The 24,959-nt window shown below is 37.9% G+C and overlaps 2 non-coding genes across 2 annotated transcripts; both read right to left on the reverse strand.

Annotated features, from left to right (window-relative positions):
• Positions 1–2,776: 2,776 nt before the first annotated feature.
• On the reverse strand, positions 2,777–2,878 carry LOC132620538 (U6 spliceosomal RNA). Its single transcript, XR_009574984.1, has one exon. It is a non-coding gene; the product is annotated as a U6 spliceosomal RNA (small nuclear RNA).
• A 10,710-nt stretch (positions 2,879–13,588) lies between these two features.
• On the reverse strand, positions 13,589–13,691 carry LOC132620543 (U6 spliceosomal RNA). Its single transcript, XR_009574987.1, has one exon. It is a non-coding gene; the product is annotated as a U6 spliceosomal RNA (small nuclear RNA).
• Between the last annotated feature and the right edge of the window lie 11,268 nt (positions 13,692–24,959).

Genomic DNA, 24,959 nt, shown 5'->3' on the forward strand with positions numbered 1-24,959 from the left:
GCATCCACAAACAAAAGGACGTCAGTACGAATAATGTACCGAGTATGTAAAGCATAATCTATAACATAATGAAAGCATGAGAAATAACATAAGATAGCAAAGTCATGGGAGGATAGAGCCATTTATACCTCTAGCGACGTTCATCGTATTTACTTACCCTTTTTCTAATGGGAACCTTCCATTTCATACATTTATACATATAGTAGTATCATAACCGACCATAGAGGTTCGGTGTCTTACATACCCGACCATGACAAGGTTCGGTGTTATACATACCCGGCCCCACCAAGGCTCAGTGTTATCTGTACCCAACTGCAGTGGTGTACGTGCGATAGATATCATACCCGGCCATATAAGCTCGGTGTTCTTAATTATAGGATGAGACCAATGGTATCATGAGATCATTAAGATTCATGAGCCTTAGTGATTCTATGAATGAAGTCATCTTGGAAGACATTATGGAATTCACATGAAGGTATACAATGATGGGATCATGCCTTAAGAAAGAAGGGTTAGCCTTACATATCTCTTTGTCTTCTCAACTGTCTAACGTTCACCGTCAAGGCTTGAGAAATCTACATTTAAAAGGAGCCATGCCAAGGTTAAGTTCTAAGGACACTCTTAAATTCAAACTAGAATAACTCATGAGCCAACAAAAATTGGGCAACATTTCCCCTATTTCATCGACTTCCACCATGTCGCAAAACAACTCCCAAACAACCATAATAACATCCACAATATCATAATCAAGTAGTCATATTCAATTAAGTCTCAAAATTAATTCTCACATTCCACTTACATCAACAACTTCACATCCACCCTTTGTGCAATTTTTATACAACACTCCCTTGTCATCATTAATACGCTTCATAGAAAGATTATATCTATAGCATACTAAGAATCATGACTCAAGTTAGTTTACTACTTAAAAATATCATGAAATCTACATTTAGGTCTCATCTTCTACACTCTCCTTTCACACAAGTTATTCAACAACTAGGCATTCTTAGTAACATGGAATAAGCATGAAAACTAACCTTTTATCTCAAAGGAATGAGCTTTGCAGCAAGTTATCAACTTGTATGAAAACCCTAGCTTCGATAGCCAAGCAATTCTTGAAGTCTACTAACCCTAGCAAGTCTTCCAACACATGTATATCTTGATTCTTGCCTCTTGTTCGTTGATTTCTCTTGGATTTGTGTTGATATGGTGTGAGGAATATTCTAGAGCTCTCAAGAATTGTGGAGAATATGGGAAATGAAAAATAGAACTTGGGTCATCTATTTATAACAAAAAAATAAAGTTGCCCGGCGAGATTATACGGACACTTATACGGTCCGTATAACTTTATACGGTCCGTATAAGTGACCGTATAATCCCAACAGGGATTGGCCTTCTCTGGAAGGGTTATATGGACCATTATATGGACTGTATAAAGTTATACGGACCGTATAAGTGGTCGTATAACCCACTATTTTCGAAACTCCCTCTCGTTGATTCGTTTGACTTCCAATCCTCGTTGAACCTTCTTGGCACTTATATAACACTTCATTAACCATACAATAAGCCCTATAGCAGCCCCTCAAGATATTACTAAATAAATATTAGCTCAATCATAGTGAGACCTTCCCAAACATGACTTACATGTCACTTCCTTCAACGAACATAATCTCCCATATTTATATGACTTCAAAATCTTATGATATGCACTTTAAGTTATCTAATACTTTCCTTAATCTCATAAGTACTTCTTATTCACCTTAAGTTCGCATTAGTCTACTCACAAGGCAACAATCCGAGATTTCTGAGATGTAACACTCCCCTTCTGCTTTTGGTTTAATTTTTGCTATTTATCATCATACAAAGGCCCTCCACCAAGAGAAACACCATTTACTATATTACTTCTTATATGACCACAAGACAATTCACTGTAACGCTTCTGGTAACTCAGATAGCATGAAATTGTTCTTCCACCTAAGCACTTGAAAATGCAAGAGCTGAATGACCTACTGATTTTTGTATTCTCTTCATCCGATTCTATAGGCAAAGCAACATTGGATTGACCACAAACTTCTTCCACTTGTGATTGGGCGTTCTTCTCTTCACACAAAAACTACGTAATCTTGGAGGAAAGCAAAATAAGTCTGTACGTTAACACACGCTATCAAGACTCTGACGACGGACGGAATTCTCAAGAACGAAATCGGGTGAAAATCCCCACTACTGCCATCCTTCTCGTTGGGTTTGTAGGACATACATGCATCATATTCTGCTCGGTTTTGCAGCTACTTCATTGAACATGGTTCACCTTCAGCGAGAATAACGATGAAATGGAAAAGAACCATCATAGAACAAAATGCTTCAACATGGTGTAACACTCTCCTAATAAATTACTAATACAAATTAATAGCTGATGTAAAAATAATAGAACCTAAATCATCATTTCCAGAAAAGACAAAAACCTTTAAACATCAATTAGGCAGTGCAGATGCAAAAACACACTAAAACTTCACTTTTTATCTTAATGTCATACTCCTTCTGTTTCAATTTATGTGAACCTATTTCCTTTTTAGTCCGTGCCAAAATAAATGACCTCTTTCCTAATTTGAAAACAAATTCACTTTATAAATGATTTACGGCCACAGAAATATTCAAGACTTATTTTGAACTATAAGTTTCAAAAGTCTTCTCTCTTTCTTAAATATCGTGCCCAGTCAAATGGGTTCACATAAATTGGAACGGAGGGAGTATTATTTATAACCACAAATATTCATCACATGTTTTGCTCCGTTTCTCGATTTCTGTCTATCATCCTTAAGCAAGGATCACACTAATCTTCTCTATGTCGTTCCAAATTTTTTGATGTCTCCAAAGAAACTCATCACATATTTTAATTACAACTTTCAAATTTCTCTTTTTTATTTAATGTCACATTATATATGATACAGATATATCGTCACGTGTTTTGAACTACTTCTCAATTTATGTGTCATCTTTAGGCAAGAACCACATTAATCTTTTCTATACCGTTCTAATTTTATCCAATGTTTCCTCGAATTAAGTCATCACATGTTTGAATTTAAACTTTCAGATTTTTTTTTAAAAGAACTAGTTTTGCCGTATGTGCGTTGCACGTATATTACGAGTCGTGTAATATGTATTTTATAAAATTTTGATTAAATTTTTTAAATAAAGGATAAAGTACAATTTTTGTGAATTATACATTTGGATGGTCGTATAATGACTTATTTGTCGAGGTAAAAAAGATTGGATATTGTCTAAATCTTCAAAGATGAACAATCAAAAAGTAATTAGACACATGTGAAACTTTTTTATTTATTTTAAATTTATATATGAAGTACAAATATGTAATGAAGCTTACCTCACCTAATACTTCCTTACAGTTAATATTCATGTTGTATATTCCTTTCATTCATTTTGGTTGTTTTGTCCTAACCAAGACTTTTGTTGTCAACATTGATATCCCTCTTAAAAGTGTAACATAGTTGGTCATGTGAGAAAATGTCACGACCCAAATCACGGGCCATGCGGGCACCTACACAACCCCACCTAGTAGGCGAACCCCTTTCCAACTGAGCCCTCTAAATTCACAGTCCTAAAGAAACAATAAGTTTCAAACACTTATATTAAAAGAACATAAAATAACAAGAAAATACTTTTATAGATACACCAATTCTAAAACAGGGTCTAGACTTGTACAAGAGCATTCTAAAATTACAACTTGAGATGAAATACAACCTCAAACTAAGTTCAACTTCTATTGGAATGAGAAATCATAGAAATCTTGTAATGAACTCGATGAGATCCCCGGAAGCTAATGGAATCTCGGATATCAACTTGTTATTGACACCTAATTTTTGACCTCCAATAATTTATTCTAATTACCCAGGGTTCTTGAATCTCAAACGGAATGAAATATGTATTTTTATAAATCCAGTTGATTTTGCAAAAAATAAAATAAAAAAAAATTCGATAATATTTTGGCATTTTCATTTGAAAAATAATTTCAAATATATGACATAAATCATTTGATAATAATTTACATATTTTTTTATTATTTATATAAAGCATTTGCTAAGGTTAAATCAGGAAATAATTTAAAATAATTATTCAATCAATGGTGGAGAATTGTTGAAGATTTAATTAGCAAGTATTTTACTCCCTTTAATTCAAGAAATTTAATTAAATAAATAATCATCATCTCTCAAAATTTTAATCAATATGAATTTTATTACAATTTTTAGATTAATCATAATTAATTAAATGTTTAATTGTGGTTATATTTATAAATTGTTTATTATGCAATTAATTGCCGCTACAATTGAAATAATCAATTTTTAGTCAAATATGGCTGTAATTGAAATAACCAATTTCATGGTTTAAAGTCAATTGAGGTTAGAATCACAAATTTAAGTCATTTACATAATTAGCCGTGCCTATTTGTTTGATTAATTGGTTAATTAATTGTGTTTGGCTATAATTGAGGGGTTTAAATTAATTGAATTTCTTACATGCTTTCTCCATTTCATCTATATCAGTATATGAAAGTCTAACCGGAGTCTACCAAAAGGGGAAAGCCGTAACCTACCTCGAGGTCGAGCGGGTGCCACAAACATCCGTTGACCTTCAACCCGTACTTCATGTCATACTCCGCAACGAAAGGCCTTGGAACGTCAAGAGACCCCAACGAGATAAGAATCACCATTTAAGGTTGGTCATATAAGATTTCAAATTTAACAAGAACGAATTGCAAATAAGATTCAACTAGATTTTCCTAGACGTTTAATGCTAAGTGATTCCTTTTCCTTAAAACTATAATTAATACTCACCACTAGGAGGTACTAGCTTATTCAAGTCACCAGTTTTAGTCCATTTTATAGAAGTTCCAATTTCAAGATTAAAGGAGGAAACCCATCTACAATTTGAGGACATCTATGAGAAATCTAGGTTATTAATCCTTCTAGACTCATAAGCATGAGAGCTATAATCAACAATATAGCTACTAGAGTATGGGCTATCCATTTATTCACCTAAGTTCATGTATTGGCATCCTCCATTTTTATTAGCTTCTTGATGGGGATTTAAAAACAAATCAACAATGTGAAGAGAAATGAAAAGTGAGGAATTAGGAGGGTTACCTTTACCAAGAAGATCCAGGTTTGTGCTCCAAAGAGACTCTAGAGGCGGCTGAACTTTAGGGTTTTAAGAAAAATGGGGTCAAATCCTGTAATGAGCTTTTAAATACGAAAATAACTACTCGTCGCTGCTTTTGTGGTCTGGGATCCGCTTCAGCGGTACCGCTCTAGCGGTAAGAGCATTGCTGGGGCAGTCCTTTAGAAATTACACAGAGCGGAGCACACTACCGCTGTTGTGCAAGCGCTGGGGCTGAAATGCTAATGTTATAACGGCCTCACTAGGCCCAGTGGACCAAAGTCAATATTTTACACGCGATTCGCACTACTGGCCCTATCAAGTCTGTGATTTTTAAGAGCATAACGATCCGAAGGTATTTTAAGATTCAAGGCTGCGAATTTCTTGGGAATCACAGTAACGACGAGACGAGTCGTTACATATGCAATGGCGAATATACGTTGCGGCGTGCAACCCGATCCAATATGTGTTGCGGAACATGGAACCCGATCCACTATATGTTGCGAAACGTAGGACCCGGTCCAAATACATGTATATATGTGTTGCGGCGTGCAACCCGATGTAAATACATGAGTATGAATGCGTGAATAATATAATACCCAATAAATGAGAGATACGGTTTTACAATCATGGTAAGGCAACCAAGGATCAAGTTTTGTAACACACACATGACAACAAGCCAATAGATCACAATAAGGCAACAAGAGAAAATCAAACAACAATACCAACCTAGGTAATCCATTCCAACTACATACCCGAAGGCGTAACATGCTTTCTCCAACAATCACTAACCCGACATATGCTTCGCTGACCGAAGTCTAACCATAAGGTAAACTAAAATCATCAATAGAACTCAACAATGTGGTACATACTTAGTCATGCTAAACAATCAATAACCCTCACAACCAATAAGACACCCAACAAGAATCACGAGGCAATAAGCCACACATAACAGTCCCAACCTAGGACTATCCATCCCAACACCATCTCCGGAGACCTAGGCATGCTTTCTCCATCAATCTCTACTGCACATGTATGAAATCCAAATCGGAGTCTAATTCAAGTAAGCCATAAAATTCAAGTAAGCCGTAACCTACCTAGAGTCCGAGGCCGTAACCTACCTCGAGGCCGAGCAGGTGCCGCGAACATCCACTTGATCTTCATCTTCCATTTCTGAAAATGAAGCCGAGACGGAGAGGTCTAGGGATAGCAAGGAGTCCGAGTGAGAAAGTGTCAAGGATTAAGGTATTCATACCCATTAAGAATCTAGAGAATCTAAATACACTCTGGGCCCACAAGGGTAAAATCGAAACTTTTTCTCAAATTAGGGTTTCTAAGTTTTCATTGACTAATAAACTAGATTTCATGGTTATCTACTCCAAAACAAGTTATAAATAGCATTCTTCTTTTAAATCCCCAATTTCAAGAAGCCCAAGACTTAACCCATTTGCAAAAATAGAGGAAGAATAGGATTTGGGGTTGGTTAATTAAACTAGAATAGGAATGTAAGAGTTCCTTCGAAAATTCCATGATTTTAAGTAATAAAAACCCATTTTACCTTCCTAGGGTTTTTGCAAGTTAGGAAATCACCATTTTTATTAAACCCTATAATCAAAACTTAGTAAATGAAGGAAAATATTCAAGGGAGATGAAATAAATAAGGTCTGGATGTTACCTTTCCCAAGGTTCCATAAGATTTGCTCTGAAAATGCCCCAAATGGAGGTTTGGATTGAGAAATGGGTGAAAAATGAGGTCAAATCCCGAAATGAACTTTAAATACTAGGTCTTCCCAGCGTCATCCGCTGTGGTGAACAATCAACCACTATAGCGAGCCACTGCTTTGGCGAACAATCGACCGCAGGGGCGAAATCGAGGAAGTCCGACTCTTCCGCTATGGCGGGAGTGAGATCCGCTATAGTGGAAAGCTTTAGTCATGAGCAGCCCGCTATAGCGAGCAACTATTCACTGGGGCAGACCCGCTGCAGCGGTCCACCCCTCGCTGTACCGAAGTACTGGGCCCAGTGGCCCTACACGATTTTTAATTTTCTTTTCGACTGCGGGTCAACTTAAACAGAAATCCCCCACGTAAAACTAACGGCACAACTGATCAAGGTGGTTTTAGGATACGAATTAAGGAAAGCTCGGTAACGGCCAAATGGGTCGCTACACTCTATGTCGTTCCAAAGTTGTTTGAAGTCTCCAAAGGAACTCATCGCATGTTTTACTTCTAACTTTCGAAACTATTTCTTTTTTATTTAATTTCACGTTATTTATGCTCGCATATCTCATCACGTTTGAACTGCTTCTCGATTTTTGTGTGTCATCTTTAAGCAAGAACCACAATAATTTTTGCTATATCGTTCTAATGTTTCCTCGAATGAACTCGTCAGATGTTTTAATTTCAACTTTCAAAATTCTTTCTATTTTGTTTAAGAACTAGTTTCTCGGCACGCGTTTTGCACCTATATTATAAGTCATTTAATATGTGATTTTGTAAAATAATATTAATATTATTAAAAAAAGATTTTGAGTAAAACTTATAAATAAAGGATAGAGTACAATTGTAAATGATTAATATGGATTGTCATACAGTGACTTGTTTGCCGATGTCAAAATGATTGGATATCGTCTAAATCTACAAAGATGAACAATCAAAAAGTAATCACACTCATGTGAAGTTTATTTGTTTTAATTTTGTATATGAAGTACAAATATGTAATGAAGCGTACCTCACCTACTACTTCCTTACAGATGATATTCATGTTGTATATTCCTTTCACTTATTTCGGTTGTTTTGTCCTGACTTAGACTCTTCCTATCAAGATTGATATCACTCTTCAAAGTGTAACATAGTTGGTCATGTGAGAAATATGTGTGGTAAATGCGATCCAACATGAGGAAGTGTTTGACCCTGTGTTTTATTTATCATCACAATTTGATGGGGTTAAGGCCAAATATTTTTAGAAGGACACATGCTTGGTTGCAGATTAAAACACTAACATGACAAAAGTCAAGTGTTAATTACTTATTTTATATTTTTAAAATTTTCACCATTCTTTTAAGTAAAATCTTCGAATAAAGTCATAGTTGTGTGATAACATATGTATGTTAAAATTACTCTTTAACGTAAATGACATAAAGTGGCAGGAATACATGGGACATCAAATGAATATTATCATGAAAATTTCAAAGGAACTCATCACGTGTTTTAATTACTAACTTTCAAATAAATTTCTTTTTTATTTAATGTAGGACATACATGCATCACATCCTACTTGGTTTTGCAGTCCCCTTATTGAACATGGTCCACTTTTAACTAGAATAACGATGTTATAGAACAAAACCATCATAAAACAGAATGTTTCACCATGGTGAAACACTTTCCTGAAGAAATTACTAATACATATTAATATCTTACTGTCACGACCCAATTTACCAAGTTGTGATGGCACTAGTCCCACCATACTAGTAAGCTAACACAAACCATTAATAGCCCAAAATATAAGGAAATACTAAAAGCGGAATTAAATCATACAAGTCCATTTTAAGTCTTAACAATCTTAAATAGAGATACTTCGAAGTTATTACAAATCTTCCCAAAATCTGATGTCACCAAACACAAGGACTACTAAGGAGTATAAATAGTGTAACGACCCGCCTGGTCGTTATTAGGCTTTGCGCAGCCCTTGTACGAAAATCCAAGGTATCGTCATAAGAATAGTCCTCGGGGAAGCTTTAAGTGTAATATTTACTCGTAGTTGAAATTAGTTAGGAGCTAAAGAGTTATGGGCTCGGAGAGTATGTTCTCGCTGCAGCGGGTAACTGACCGCCATAGCGATCCCGCTGTAGTAGAGGATCAGTCCGCTGCAATGGTATGTGCGGACCAAAACCCGCGTTTAATAATCTTATTTCGGGATTTTACAACTTTTATCCACAAACCCCTCTTCTAAATCATTATTAGGGTATTCCCAAAGTAACACACTTCGGGACTAGGGAAAGGTGACTCTCCAAACATCCTTCGGGCATCTTCATTAAATAATTCTCTATCACGGTTATAGGCTCCAAGGCGGGATGGTGGATACTCCATGAACGTTTATGATAGCTGCTCGGAAACAAGGTAGGTTAGGGTTTACTTGAGTTAGACTTTGATTAGTAAATCGTATATATGTTATACAATTGACGGGAGAAAGCATGATGAGATCTTCGAACATGGAGTTCGAACGGACATTGTTTAGGCTAAGATGAATGCTGATCTCTGTGGGCGATGTGCCATTAAGTAAATAAGTGAAATAGGATGCGTGGTTGAATGCCGAAAGGGGATCAAGTAGTGGTTATGGATTATTATTGATACAGTTAGAGGGCGGGTATGTGCAATTAGCAAATTGGCCAACTAGGGTCTTATTGTACCGTGGGTGGGGGAGACCTATTCCTAAATTGTGGGTGTCCTCTTTGAGTATTCATGTTGTCATTATTCTATGTACTGAGCATGCGAGAATCGTTAGCATTTACTTCTTGTTTGATTCTGGGTGATTCCTTATTCGTATTACTGACGAGTCGAGTCTGAGTCTGGGTATGGCTGTTGCATGATGACGTGTGTTCTTACTATATGCATCTTCGTAGAGTATCCTCATTGTTAGGAGGGTGATTTCTTAAGGCTTGTTGTGACTCGTGATAGGGTGACTTGTATTCTTGATGTTGATAAATTAATTGTTCACATTCCTTATTTATTGTGGAATGGAAATACATTGTGATGAGAAAGATAATATAAGTATGAAAAGGCACATTTGACGGGGGTGAGGATGTCGCCAAGTTATGGGATCGTGATCCGAGGTTAGTTCCGGAGCGAGTGGTACATGGACACCATGGGTCCTCTGCAGGTCACGGTTAATAGGTCAAACATTACAATTTAGCATGTGTGTACGGATACAATATTAACATTGATTACATTATACTTGTGTGTTCATAATTGTATTGTTGCAGAGCGGAGTCGGTCTTATGGCATATAGCCATGATTATCCTGGTAAGTACAATTGACTTTCCCATGATAGTGGAGATGAGGCATTTACAATTAAACTCATAGTCCGGTGATAAATAAAAGAAGGTAGGTTGAGTTAACCACATTAGCGTGGCTAAGTGGTTGGGGAGTATTTTGATTTGTTATCATTGACTGCAATGATTTATGGTTCTTACTTGATATTTGATGAGTGGGTTGAGTCTGGTATCCATTGTGGAATAAGTGTTTGAATGAGTCTAGTTGTTGAACTTCGAGTGTGTTAAAGTAAGGGAAATAAGGTAAAGAGTTAGTGGTCCCACCGGGTGTTGGTTGGTAGGAAGGTTGAGTTCTGTTCTGTATGAATTAATGTAGTTAAATTGGCTTAGGAGTCCTTCTTTAATATGATCATTGTTGACCGTTGGTCCCTACTTCCTAATGTTGTTGGCGTGGTAGTGAGTTATAAGCATGTTAAGTCAAAACAGTGTAGTTCTGAGTAGGATATAACGGGTGTTGCGACTATACTCATCTGTTTATTCTGTTTGATTTTATATCGTGATGCGTAAAATAATCTTAGTCGACCTATGATGCTTACTAGTTCATGTGGTGTACTGATACTACTCTTGCTACATCTTTTGGGGTGTAGGTATGTTTCAGGTTGTTGCTTGAAGGTTTCATTAGCGCATCGACGGATGTCTTCCTACACCTTCTGTACATTTCATTCCGAAGGCGAAAGCTGTATCTTTTGTTTGTTATCCCCCTGTAATTTAGAATCTCTTGTACCAGTTTAGAGTAGATCCTTGGGAAAGTTAAACTGTTTTTATATTATTAAAGAAATGCCCTTGTAATGTTTATTCCATTCACAATTACTTGTTGCATTCATTTTTAAAACAATGTTACGAAGGGGTTGGGTTGGTAAGGGTTCGCCTATCGAAAAGTAATATGGTAGGTCCCCGCACGATTGTAATTTGGGTCGTGACAAATAGTCTGAAAAATACATAATAGGACTATCTTAAATGAAGAAGACAGAAGGTAAATTATAGAGGAGAGTCCGGAGCCGTCCAGAATCATGGTGCTCACCCCGGTCTCTCAGCAAAGGCTCTAGTGGTCAGCCTGATAGTTACGAGCTCCACCGGTACTGGGGACCGAATCTACACACAAAAAGGTATAACAAGTGTAGCGCGAGTACAACAAAAAATGGGTATTCATCAGCATCATTGACCGACCCTTTTCGGAACGGAGACGAGGGTTGGCTTACGATACGACAACCACACTAGTCTGCCATTAGTCCATAATAAAAGATAATCAAATTAACAGCTAAACCCACATAACAAACATATTTCAAGATAAGTTAAATACCAATAATCACAAAAACAGTATATAAGTATGGATGAATGAGATGCGAATGCATTGCAAGGCCTATTTCCACTTCCCGATATACACACGTTCGAATGTCAACAAATCATGACCCGTGGGGGGCTCATGAGGCCCATATATCACTGCTTCAGTAAATCCTCGGATCACGGTCTCATCATATCATATCTCAATAACATGTCTCTTAGTCGACCGGACCCATTTGTCAACGGAATGAGCTAAAGCATCATCACTCGTCCGGAACAAGATCCCATCGGACTCACAATCATATCCTCAAATCGTTTGCGTGAATAAATATAATGTATTAATATGGCATACCACAAGTCAAGAACAAGTATATAAGCATGAAATCCATCATTATAAAGGCTTCACCTTTTACTTCCTTTTTCATTTCAACGAAGATATATGAATGATATGCATACAATAAGACAAGAAAGGCAATAATAATAAGAGAGATAAAGTACAGGCATCGGACCCCAATCACATATCCAGGGGATCATATTATTCTATCAGCTAGTGCCTAAAGCATGGCATTTAGACCAACTATACAATTAAAATTGCGCAAATACCCATAACATGATGACCAGTATCCGATACTAGTGCTCGTCACCTCACGAGTATCAGAAACCCCTTAATTACCCCATAACTCTCATATAAGATTCATTTTAGCCAACCGCACGTCCAAGAAAGAGTGCAAGGTCTCAACTTTCCTGGAATGCCGATAACCGAATCACAACGCCCTTTTTCCAAGACGAACAATCTCCGAACGATCAAAGTCTAGTCAAATAGGAATTATACGTTAGAATATGAGTATATCCATACCCATATTGCTACATAAATCTAAATCCCCAAATTAAGCCCTAAAATTAGGATTCTGAACCCAAGAGGGCAAAACAGTAAATTTGACCTGGAATCATGATCCTCATACTCAATATAACTCATATACCAAAAATCATCCATAGATAATCACTAATTCATGCTCAATTATCCGGAAACCCCAATTCTTAGGTTAGGTTCCAAAACCCTTCCATTTTCTCTTTAATCCAAACATTCTAAGCATGGGTTATGAACCTAGATCATGGGAATAATCAAAATATCAAGTTAGAAGACTTACCCAATGGTTTTCTTCTTGAAATCTCTTCAATATTCTCCAAATTCGCTCTTAAGACTTAAGGGTTTAGAATGAATTGTCTAAAGATGGAAGACACTAAAGGCACATTCTGTTCACTGATTCGTGCACCCGCGCACCAAGGCTCACACCAGTGGACACACACCAGCGGACAATTCCTCGCCGAGGCGCAACGACCAGAAATATCCCAGGTTCATAGCAGCGGAGGATTCCTCGCCGATGTGACCTCCAGCTATGGGAAAATCTTTGCAGCACAAGATTCTCGCTCCTAAGGGCCTCCTCTCACTGGAGCGCATCCGCAACCTCTCGCCTACGAGACTCTCCCAAAACCTCCCCGATACAAACTAAATATGCAGACACACATACAAACGCGTTACGAACTCACTCGTCCACTTTGAAATCCCAAAAGAGGTCTCGTTGACCAAGTCAACCCCGAACGGGCAAAACCAACTTTCCAACCAAATAACCAAAATTCCCCCAAGACCCTTGGGAACTGACTAAACACTCAAACAGCCTATATTCGGCGTTCCGAAGCTAATAGAACTGACAAAATCCCTAAAATGACACAAATACCCCCAATGATGACTAAAGTCAACCTAATACTTAAAGATTCTTCAACTTAGGAACTTTCCAACTTAATCTATTTCGGCTAACTAGAAAGTTGTGCCAATCACACCCACTATACAGCAATCCAAAACAAGCAAAGGGGCGGATTCATAAGGGAAAATTAGGCAAAAATGAGAAAACAACCAAAACGATCTAACGGGTCATTACACTTACGCAAAAAGATCGAATACAAATCATCATTTGCCGGAAAGATAAAAAATTTAGACAAAAATTAGGCAGGACAGATGCAAAAACACACTAAAACTTCTCTTTTATCTTTAATGTCACATTATTTATTGCCACATATATCTCGTCATAAGTTTTCCACTGTTTCTCGATTTGTGTCGATCATTCTTAAGCAAGGATGACGCTAATCTTCTTTATGTCGTTTCAAATATGTTGGATGTCTCCAAAGAAACTCATCACATGTTTTAATTACAACTTTCAAAATTGTTTCTTTTTTATTTAATGTCACGTTATTTATGATCACAGATATCTCATCACTTGTTTTGAACTATTTATTGATTTGTGTGTCATCTTTAGGAAAGAACCACGTTAATCTTTGCTATACCGTTCCAATTTTATCAAATATTTCCTCGAATTTACTCATCACATGTCTAAATTTCAACTTTCAGAATTCTTTTTTAAAAGAACTAGTTCCTCGACATGTGCGTTGCACGGGTATTCCGAGTCATGTAATATATATTATAAAATAATATTAATGTTATTAAATAATATTTTCAGTAAATATTATAAATAAAGGATAGTGTATAATTGTAACGACCCATTAGGCCGTTTTGGCTGTTTTCTCGTTTTTGCCCATTTTTCCCTTGTGAACCCACCCCTTTGCTTGTTTTTGACTATTGTGTAGTGGGTATGGTTGGCACAACTCCCGAGATAATCGAAATATCTTAAGTTGGAAAGCTGTTAAGTTGAAGAATCTTTAGGAATTAGGTTGACTTTAGGCATCATCGGGGGTACTTGTGTCATTTTTTGAAATTTTGTCGGTTCCATTATCTTCAAAACATCGAATATAGGCTGTTTGAGTATTTTTTTCTATTCCTGAGAGTCTTGGGGGCATTTTAGCCATTTGATTGGAAAGTTGGTTTTTGCCTGTTCGGGGTAGACTTGGTCAACGAGACCTCTTTTGGAATTTTTGAGTACACGAGCAAGTTCGTAGGGCATTTTTACATGTGTCTGCATATTTGGTTTGTCTCGGGGAGATTTCGGGAGAGTCTCAATATTTAGAGTGATGAGAGTTAAAAACTAGATTTTTTGCTGTTTCTGGTATTCGCGCAGGCTCGAAGGAGGTCCCACCCCTGCAGACGCGCTCCAGCGAGAGGAGGCCTGCAAGAGTGAAAGACTGCTGGTTTGACCTTCGTCTGCCTCTATGAAGATTTTCCAACAGGAGCGAGTACGCAGCGGCGAGAGAAGCTCCGTCACTGCGGACATGGGATATTAGGGTTCTACCTCGGCGAGGAATTGTCCGCCAGTGCGTGTTCACTGGTGCGAGCTTTAGTGCACAGGTGTACGATCGCTGAACAATATGTGCCTTTAGTGCCTTCCATCCATAGACAATTCATTTTAAACCCTTAAGACTTGAGAGCAATTTTGGAGAATATTGAAGAGATTTCAAAGAAAAAATGATTAGGTGAGTCTTCTAGCTTGGTATTTTGATTGTTTCCATGATTTAGGTTCATAACCCATGTTTAGAAGTTTGGATTAAAGAGGAAATGGAAGGGTTTTGGAACCTAACCTAAGAATTGAGGGTTTTGATAATTGAGCATGAATTAGTGATTATTTATGGATGATTTTTCGTATATGAGTTATATTAAGTATGAAGATCATGATTCTAGGTCCAATTTCCTGTTTTGCTCTTTTGGGTTCGGAATCCTAAGCTTAAATTTGGGATTTGGATTTATGTAGCAATATGGGTGTTGATAGACTCGAATTCTAATGTATAATACCTATTTGACTAGACTTTGATCGTTCGAAAATTATTTGGCTTGGTAAGAGGGCGTTGTGCTTCGATAATCGACATTCCAGGAAAGTAGAGACCTAGGACTCTTTCTTGAACGTATGGTTGGCTAAAATAAATCTAATGAGAGGGTTTTGGGGTATTTAATGGGGTTCCGATACTCGTGAGGTGACGAGCACTAGTATCGGATGCCGATCATCATGTTATAGGTATTTGTGCAATTTCAATTGTATAGTTTGTCTGACTGCCATGCTTTGGGCACTAGCTGATAGAATAGTACGATCCTTTGGATATTTGGTTGGGGTCCAATGCCCGTACTTTATGTCTCTTATTATTATTGGCTGACTTATCTGTTTCTGGGCATATCACTCATATATCTTCGTTGAAATGAAAAGGCAGTAAAAGGCGAAGCCTTTATGATATTGAGAACATAATGGTGGATTTCATGCTTATATGCTCGTTCTTGACTTGGTTTATGCTATATTCAAACTTTATATGTATTCATGCATATGATTTAAGGATATTATTATGAGTCCGATGGGATGATACTTTGGCGCGTTCTGTTAACAATGGGTCCGGTCAGCTAAGTGACAGGTTACTGAATATGATATGATGAGACTGTGATCCGAGGATTTAATGGAACGGTGATATATGGGCCTCATGAGCTCCCCATGGGTCACGATTCGTTGACACTCAAACGTGTGTATATCGGGAAGTGGAAATAGGCCTTGCATTTGCATCCCATACATACTTTATACCGTTTTTGTAATTGTTGGTATCTGACTTGTCTTATCTTGAATTTCATCTATTATGTGGGGTAAACTGTTAATATGATTATCTTTTATTATGGACTAATGGCAGACTAGTGTGGTTGTGGTATCGTGACCAACCCCCATCTCCATTCCGGAAAGGTCGGTCAACGATGCTGCTAAGTACCCGTTGTTTATTGTACTCACGCTACACTTGCTGCACCTTTATATGTGCAGAATCGGTCCCCAGTACCCGTAGAGCTAGTGACTATCACGCTGCCCGCTAGAGCCTTTGCTTAGAGATCGGGGTGAGCACTATGGTTCTGGACGGCATCGGACTCTCCTCTATCATTTACCCTTTGTCTTTCTTCACTCAGATAGTTCTATTTATGTATTTTCAGACTATTTGTACACCTTAGTAGTCCTTGTGTTCTGTGACATCAGATTTTTGGAAGATATGTAATGATTTCTAAGTATTTCTATTTAAGATTGTTAAGACTTGAAATTGACTTGTATGATTTAATTCAGCTTTTAGTATTTCCTTATATTTTGGGATATTAATGGTTTGTGTTGGCTTACTAGTACGGTGGGACTAGTGCCATCACGACGTTGTAATTTGGGTCATGACAAATTGATATCAGAGCGCTAGGTTCATCGATCTCACCAATATAAGGACACTGTTTATTAGAGTCTCGTGGATGGGTATGAAGCGCTCCGTTATCTTCGAGAGGCTATAGTATATTTAGGAAAACTCTAGTCTTTTATTCGTTATTGTGTTTATTTACTTATAATGTATTCTAAGACTTCCTCGTTTTATTCTCTCACAGATGGTGAGAACACGGTCAGTCGTAGTAGGTGATCAGGGTCGAGCACTAGCTCCCGTAGCCACTTATGATCTTGTTCGTGAGGTATCTCCCGATCCAGAGGGTGACCAGGTCGAAGGTGAGGAGCCCGTGGAGGTACCGGGTCAGGATCCCCCAATTCACCCTCCTACCGAGTTTCCCCAGGATGCTAGGGCCCACCTTCTGAGCTACTTTGATTGGATGTCTCAGGCAGGCATGATACCGGCTCTGTCTGAGGGATCCAAGACTTAGGAAGGAGCACCGACCCTTTAGTAGGCAATCGTAGGTTTTAGGATTCGAAGAGCGCGGCCAGCCGCCACCGTGGCTCCTCTAGCTCTTCGAGTCCCTACTTCAGGTGTTGTTACTCTGGGTATAGCTCTTCTAGGTATTGTTATACGGCTAGCGGTTCATCCTACTATGATTGTTGATGAGCAGACGAGGTCGGACAAGTTTGACAAGATAAAGCTGTAGACTTAGATATACTGTCAAAATAGATATACTGTGCGCGTCACCCTGGGTGGCGCACCCGGCCATTTTATGCCTGAAGCGATTTTTCTCGAATTTTATAAAAGCCTAATTTCGTTATATTCATTCCCATTTTGTTTTGGCCGACTGTTTGAGGGAAACAACCCTAGAACTTCCCCAAAACATATAAGCTAAGTTCTTGATCATTCCCACGCCATATTCATCCACTCTTGATAGTAATCATCTATCTAAAATCCTAAGTTCTTGAAAACTCAAGAAAAGGGAGATAAGGGCGTGTGGAATTCGTCTAAGAGATAAGACTTGTGATTTTTGTGAGATTATTATTGATGTTTAAAGTAGTATATAATAAATCAAGAGGTTAGCATCCACCATTGATTTTCATACGATTCAAGAACAAGATTTAAGGCTTACGAAAAACCCTAGTTTCCGAAATTCCAATAAAACTTCAAGAAACGATTCAAGTTCTAATCTTTATTATCTAAAACCATTGTAGTATGATTATTGAATCTTGGGAAGTACGTTTGAGTGGGATTTGAGGTATGTTTAGATTTCCAAAATTCTTTCTTGAAGTATGTATACTTTGGATGACTGTTTGACTTGAAATCCTCCACTGGAATATGAACATGATTATAACTCTTGTTTGGTGGAAGCTCTTTTGGAATTAAAGATGATTTCTTTTAGACAAAGTCATGCGTGTGTAGGGTCAAGACCGCATCGAACCTTATACGAAATATACTACTTTGCGAAACTCATTTTTCCCATTATGGGATGATTGAACTCATTTTTTCTAAACGTTGCACCTTAAACTTGTTTTGTTGTTGAATGGGTTTCTTGAACTTGAAATTGAATATGGGATTTGAATAAGATTTCTAAATCGGTTATGTCTTGAAATGCCTTTATCTTGAGATGATGACTTAAGAGTGAAATTCGGATCTAAGCCATGATTGCTGATTCAGTTAATATGGCATGATCTGTATTGTGTTTGTGTTTGGGCCTGTATGGGCAAGTTGTGCTAGTCCATAGGACGATTAGCCGTTAAGGATCCTAACGCATCGATTGGAGTATTGCTGTGTCAGTCTAGAGGATAATTGACCTCCATTGCTTCCTAGCCCAGAGTATCTATTGTTGTGTCAGTCCAGAGGACGATTAACCTCCGAGGCATGTTGCCCGGTGCATCTGTTGCTGTGCTAGTCCATATGATGATTAGCCTCCATGTCTTCTTAGCTGGAGTATTGAGTGATTGATATTTTGTTGCCTATGAGTTGCTTGTGGTGATATTGAATTCGTAAGTGAAATACTTGGCATGGTAAATGGTAAGGAGATAAGTTAATGTGTTCTTCGTTGTTGGATTCTCTGATGACTCTTTAATGTTGCTGACTTACTTTATTCCTGGGTTTGAACTGTTATTTTCATTGATATCAGTTTATTGATTTTATTCATCATATCTTGTTTTGTTAACTATTTCCCCTTAGATACTCATTGAGTACCATGTACTTAGGCGTACCATTGTTGTTTTGATGGTATGTTAGGTATCGTTGAGGAGCAGGTTCGTGATACACCTATGACTTAAGAGAACTTGTTGCTTTCGATACTATTCAGTGAGCCCACATGATTGTTCGTGGGGCACCATTCTATCTTTACTTTTCGTATTTTAGTTCTGGGCTGCGTCCTGATATTTTTAGAAACTCTTTATTATCGTAGAAGCTCCATAGGCAGTTGTCAGATTGTGGGTAGTGTGTTGGAGTCTTGTGTGACTTGTTGGGCATTTTACCACGTTTATTTACTAAGTTTCTGATTTGACTTCCGCTCGATTATGTCAAAGTATGATCGTTCTTTTATCCAATTTATTAATGACTGGTTTCGTATTTGGTAAAACATTATCGAAAGAGATTAGATGTTTATTGATTTTATAAGGTGCTTCCGGTGTTGTTCATAGCATCAGATACTTGTTACGCCTAGGTTGGGTTTTGGGGCGTGACAAGATTGGTATCAGAGCCTAGATTTAGACGTGTCCTAGGATGTGTCTGTGTCTGTGGAGCTGTGTCTAGTGGAGTCTTCCTTGTGTAGCCTGATCACCTGCATGATCGAAAGACTACCAGGGCATTTATAAGTGTTTCTCATTCTTCTTTATTCGAGATTGTGCTATAGAACTTGAATTTCCTTTAGGATCATTCTGACGTGTTCGTCAATTTGTTCCTCGTGGAGATGGAATTAATTCGTGTTGCAGTTTCCAACTTAGTGAACAATAGTGCTACGAAGGGTATGTTGTTTGTCATGTACACTTTGATAGATGGAACAGAGTCGCTTGGAATCCTGTATTAGGTGTTGGTGGTGATTGTAGGGTGTGATTGTTGATGTTTCAAGGTAAGTATTCTAACTATTTGCTCTTTTGATGCATATTTGTTGAATTATCCGGGCTCAAATCTCTCATATGTGACACCATATTTTGCCCTTGATTTTCGTGTGCAACCCAAACAATTGTTAAAACTATCTTTTTATACCCATGCTAGTGTCCTCGACATTAACTCTAGGATATATAAGAGTATATGGTGTGGTTAAGGATCGTGAGACTACTGCTGGTTCGATTGAATTAGAAATAACAAACTTTGATGTAATTTTTGGGGTAGACTACCTTTCCAAGTGTTATCCAATTCTAGATTGCCAATAAGAAATAGTTAGGCTTATAGTTCTAGATGAACCCGTTAACGATTGGAAGAGTAATATCGTCAAATCTCGAGGTAGACTACATGTGTATCCCTTATTCCATGCTTAAGCATGTCTGGTGTAGTTGTGGGAGTCTCTGTGAGGACCATATGGTTATTATTAGAGTATTTTATGAGTTTTGTTTGAGATAGCTTGCAATGCAAAGGAACACTAGCGAGAATTTTGAAGACTTGTGGTTTAGTGAAAATCTTAGGCCATAACTTTCATTCAAGGACGAAGATCCTAAAGGGGGGGGGGGGGGGGGATAATGTAACATCCCGTAAACCTGAGTTAGGTGTGTATGTGTAAAAACTAGTATTAAGATGATACTTTAGCTATATTAGTCAATTTAGGATGAATTTGGGTGATAAGCAGTCGTTTTGAAGTCAAACCAAATAGAGAAGTTCGTAAGAGTTCTCAAACTCGTCTAAATTGCAGTAGGTCTGACTTCTAAGCCTGTTTTGTGACAATCCGCTAGGAATTTGTGAAAACTTCCTTCATGAAAGTTATAGTTCTTTGAAATACCTTTCCAAATGTAGGTCTCCTAGATCCAACAGAGCTCTTTGCTATGAGTTATACTAATTTTACTGAACATCATTGGTGCAGTGTAAAAATTAGGCGTGCGGGGCGCCCTGGCTGTTTGCTTGGGCGGCGCCCTAGGCCAATTTTTCAAGAAACTCAAAATTTTGATGCCTTCAAAATAGATATACTGTGTGTGTCGCCCTGGGCAGCGCACCAGAAGGCCTGAAGAGATTTTTCCAAAATTTTATAAAAGCCTTACTTCGTTATATTCATTCCCACTTCGTTTTGGCTGACCTTTTGTGGGGAAACAACCCTAAAACTTCCCCAAAACATATAAGGTAAGTTCTTGATCATTCCCACACCATATTCATCCACTCTAGATAGTAATCATCTCTCTAAAATCCTAAGTTCTTGAAACCTCAAGAAAAAGGAGATAAGAGCGTGTGGAATTCGTCTAAGAGATAAGACTTCTGATTTTTATGAGATTATTATTGATGTTTGAAGTAGTATAGAATAAATCAAGAGGTTAGAATTCACCAATGATTTTCATAAGATTCAAGAAAAATATTTAAGGCTTACGAAAAACCCTAGTTTTTGAAATTCCAAGAAAACTTGAAGAAACGATTCAAGTTCTAATATTTATCATCTAAAACCATTGTAGTGTGACTATTGAATCTTGAGAAGTACAATTGAGCGGGATTTGAGGCATGTCTAGATTTCCAAAAATCTTTCTTGAAGTATGTCTACTTTTCAAAACCCTTCTTTTTGAAGTATGTTATCTTGTTTGAAATGTGTGGATGATAGTTTGTGACTTGAAATCATCCTCTGGAATATGAACATGATTATAGATCTTGTTTGGTGAAAGTTCTTTTGGGATTAAAGATGATTTCTTTTAGACAAGGTCATGCGTGTATAGGGTCAAGCCCTCATCGAATCTTATACGAACTATGCTACTTTGTGAAACTCATTTTTCCCATTATTAGATGATTGAACTCATTTTTTCTAAAGGTTGGGCCTTAAACTTGTTTTTTTTGTTGAATGAAACTTGAAATTGAATAAGAGATTTGAATAAGATTTCTACATCGGTTGATTTTGAGATGATGACTTAAGAAGTGAATTTGGCTCTAAGCCATGATTGCTGATTCGGTTAATATAGCATGATATATATTTTGTTTGTGTTTGGGCCTGTATGGGAAAGCTGTGCTAGTCCAGGGGATGATTAGCCGTTAAGGATCCTAATGTATCGATACGAGTATTGCTGTGTCAGTCCAGAGGATGATTGACCTCCGTTGATTCCTAGCCCGAAGTATCTATTGTTGTGTAAGTCCAGAGGACGATTTACCTCTGAGGTATATCTTTCCGTGCATTTGTTGATGTACTAGTCCAGAGGACAAGTATCCTCCATGTCTTCTTAGTCGGAGTATTGGGTAATTGATATTTTGTTGCCTGTGAGTGGCTTGTGGTGATATTAATTTTGTAAGTGAGATACTTGGCATGGTAAATGGTAAGGAGTTAAGTTAATGTGTTCTTCGTTAATGGATTCTCTGATGACTCTTTAATGTTGTTGAATTACTTTATTCTTGGGTTTGAATTGTTATTTTCATTAATATCAATTTATTGATTTTATTCATCATATTTTGTTTTGTTAACTATTTCCCCTTAGACACTCACTGAGTACCCAGTACTCAGGCGTACCATTGTTATTTTTGATGGTATGTTAGGTATCGTTGAGGAGCAGGTGCGTGATATGCCTACGACTTAAGAAAACTTGCTGCTTTCGAGACTATTCGGTGAGCCCACTTGATTGTTCCAGGGGCACCATTCTATCTTTACTTTTAGTATTTTAGTTTCGGGTTGCGTCCTATTGTTTTTAGATACTCTTTATTATCTTAGAAGTTCTATAAATAGTTGACATATTGTGGGTAGTGTGTTGAAGTCTTGTGTGACTTGTTCGGCATTTTGCCACGTTTATTTACTAAGTTTTTTATTTGACTTCCGCTGGATTATCTCAAAGTATGATTGTTCTTTTATCCAATTTATTAATGACTGGTTTTCGTATTTATTAAAAGATTATTGAAAGATATTAGACGTTTATTGATTTTATAAGGTGCTTCCAGTGTTGTTTGTAGCATCAGATGCTTATTACGCTTAGGATGGGTTTTGGGGCGTGACACTTACTTTGCGTCGGGTCTAGATATATTGTGTGAGTCTCTTGATGTTCCTATTTATGTTTCTACTCCGATGGGAGAGTCCGTAGTGGTGGATCGGGTGTACCAATCCTGTGTGGTTACTTTTATGGGTTATGAGACTTGGGTTGACCGGATGATTTTAGATATGACAGACTTCGATGTTATTTTAGGCATGAGTTGGCTATCCCCGTACCACGCAATCTTAGATTGTCATGCCAAGACGGTTACTTTAGCCATGCCTAGGATTCCTAAGTTAGAATGGAAGGGTACGGTTACCCACGAGCCTAAGCGGATTATGTCATTTCTTAAGGCTCGACGGATGGTAGAGAAAGGGTGTCTAGCCTATCTTGCTTATGTTCATGATACTAGTGCCGAGAATCCTCCATTTGAGTCGGTACGGGTTGTAAGAGAGTTTCCAGAGGTTTTCCATGCTTATCTTCTGGGTGTCCCGCCGAACCAGGATAATAATTTCTGTATCGATGTAGGACCGGGCACCAGGCCTATTTCGATCCCTCCCTATCGGATGGCCCCTGCAGAGTTGAACGAATTGAATGAACAGTGGTAGGATATATTGAGCAAAACGTTTATTCGTCCTTGTGTGTCCCCGTGGGGTGCACCAGTGTTATTTGTGAAGAAAAAGGACGGATCATGAGGATGTGCATGAATTATAGACAGTTGAACAAGGTCAATTAAGAACAAGTATCCCATTCCCAAAATTGTTGACCTGTTTGACTAGCTTTAGGGAGCGTCAGTATTTTCCAAGATTGACTCAACATCCGGGTATCATCAGCTTAAGATCCGGATAAAGGATATTCCCAAGACAGCATTTCAGACTCGTTAAGGTCATTATGAGTTTTTAGTTATGTCATTTGGGTTGAGTAATGCCCCTGCAAAATTTATGGAGTTGATGAATGATGTCTTCCGACCGCATTTGGACTCTTTTATGATTGTATTCATCGATGATATCTTGATCTACTCTAGGAGTAATAAGGAGCAGGAGAGGTATTTAAGGATTGTTATTGGGATTCTGAAGGAAAAGAGGCTTTATGCTAATTTCTCCAAGAGAAAATTCTGGCTTAGTTCTGTGGCGCTTTTGTGACACGTGGTGTCCAAGAATGGTATTATGGTTGATCCACAGAAGATTGAGGTTATTCATGATTGAGGCTGGCCTATAACAGTTTTAGAGGTTCGTAGTTTTGTTGGTTTGGCTAGTGACTGTCAGTGATTCGTTGAGGAATTTTCTACTATAGCGTCTCCTATGACCGAATTGACCCAAAAGGTTTTTCCTTTTAAGTGGTCGGATGAGTGTGAGGCGAACTTCGGAAAGCTCAAAGCCTTGACTTCAGCTCCCATTTTGACTCTTCTCATGGAGGGAGAGGGTTTTACCATGTATTGTGACCTATCGAGGTTGGGTTTTACCATGTAAAGTCATATCCTATGCTTCTAGGAAATGAAATTGAAGGTGCACGAGAAGAACTACCCCGTTCATGACTTCGAGTTAGCGGCGGTAGTGTTTGCTTTGAAGATTTGGAGGCACTATCTCTATGGTGTGCATTGTGAGGTTTTCACCGATTATAAGAGTCTTCAGCACATATTCAATTAGAAAGATCTTAACATGTGGTAGCGAAGGTGGTTGGAGTTACTCAAGGATTATGATATATCTATTCTTTACCATCTGGGCAAGGCAAATGTTGTTGCGGATACCTTGAGTTAGAAAGCAGTTAGTATGGGTAGCCTTGCATGTCTTCAGATTGGGGAGAGACCTTTGGATAGAGAGATCCAGAGTTTGGCAAACTCCTTAGTTAGGCTTAATATATCTAAACCTGAAAGGATTCTGGCTTGTGTGGAGGCACGATCTTCTTTATTGGAGTAGATTCGAGTTCAACAGTTTGATGACCCAAAGTTGAGTAAAATTAGTGATAAAGTGTTGAAAGGAAAGGCTCGTGAAGCAAGATTTGATGAAGAAGAGATTTTGAGGATCAAGGGACGAGTGTGTGTGCCTCGGATTTTAGACTTGACTAGATTGATTATGGAGGAGACCTACAGCTCGAGGTATTTTATTCACCCATGAGTTATGAAGATGTATCGAGATTTGAAGCAACACTACTGGTGGTATAGCATGAACAAGGATATTGTGAAGTTTGTGTCTCGGTGCTTGAATTGTCAACAAGTGAAGTATGAGCACCAAAAGCCTAATAGGATTTTTCAGAGAATGCCC

Source organism: Lycium barbarum, chromosome 11 (genome assembly GCF_019175385.1).
Source record: "Lycium barbarum isolate Lr01 chromosome 11, ASM1917538v2, whole genome shotgun sequence".
Taxonomy (NCBI): Eukaryota; Viridiplantae; Streptophyta; class Magnoliopsida; order Solanales; family Solanaceae; genus Lycium; species Lycium barbarum.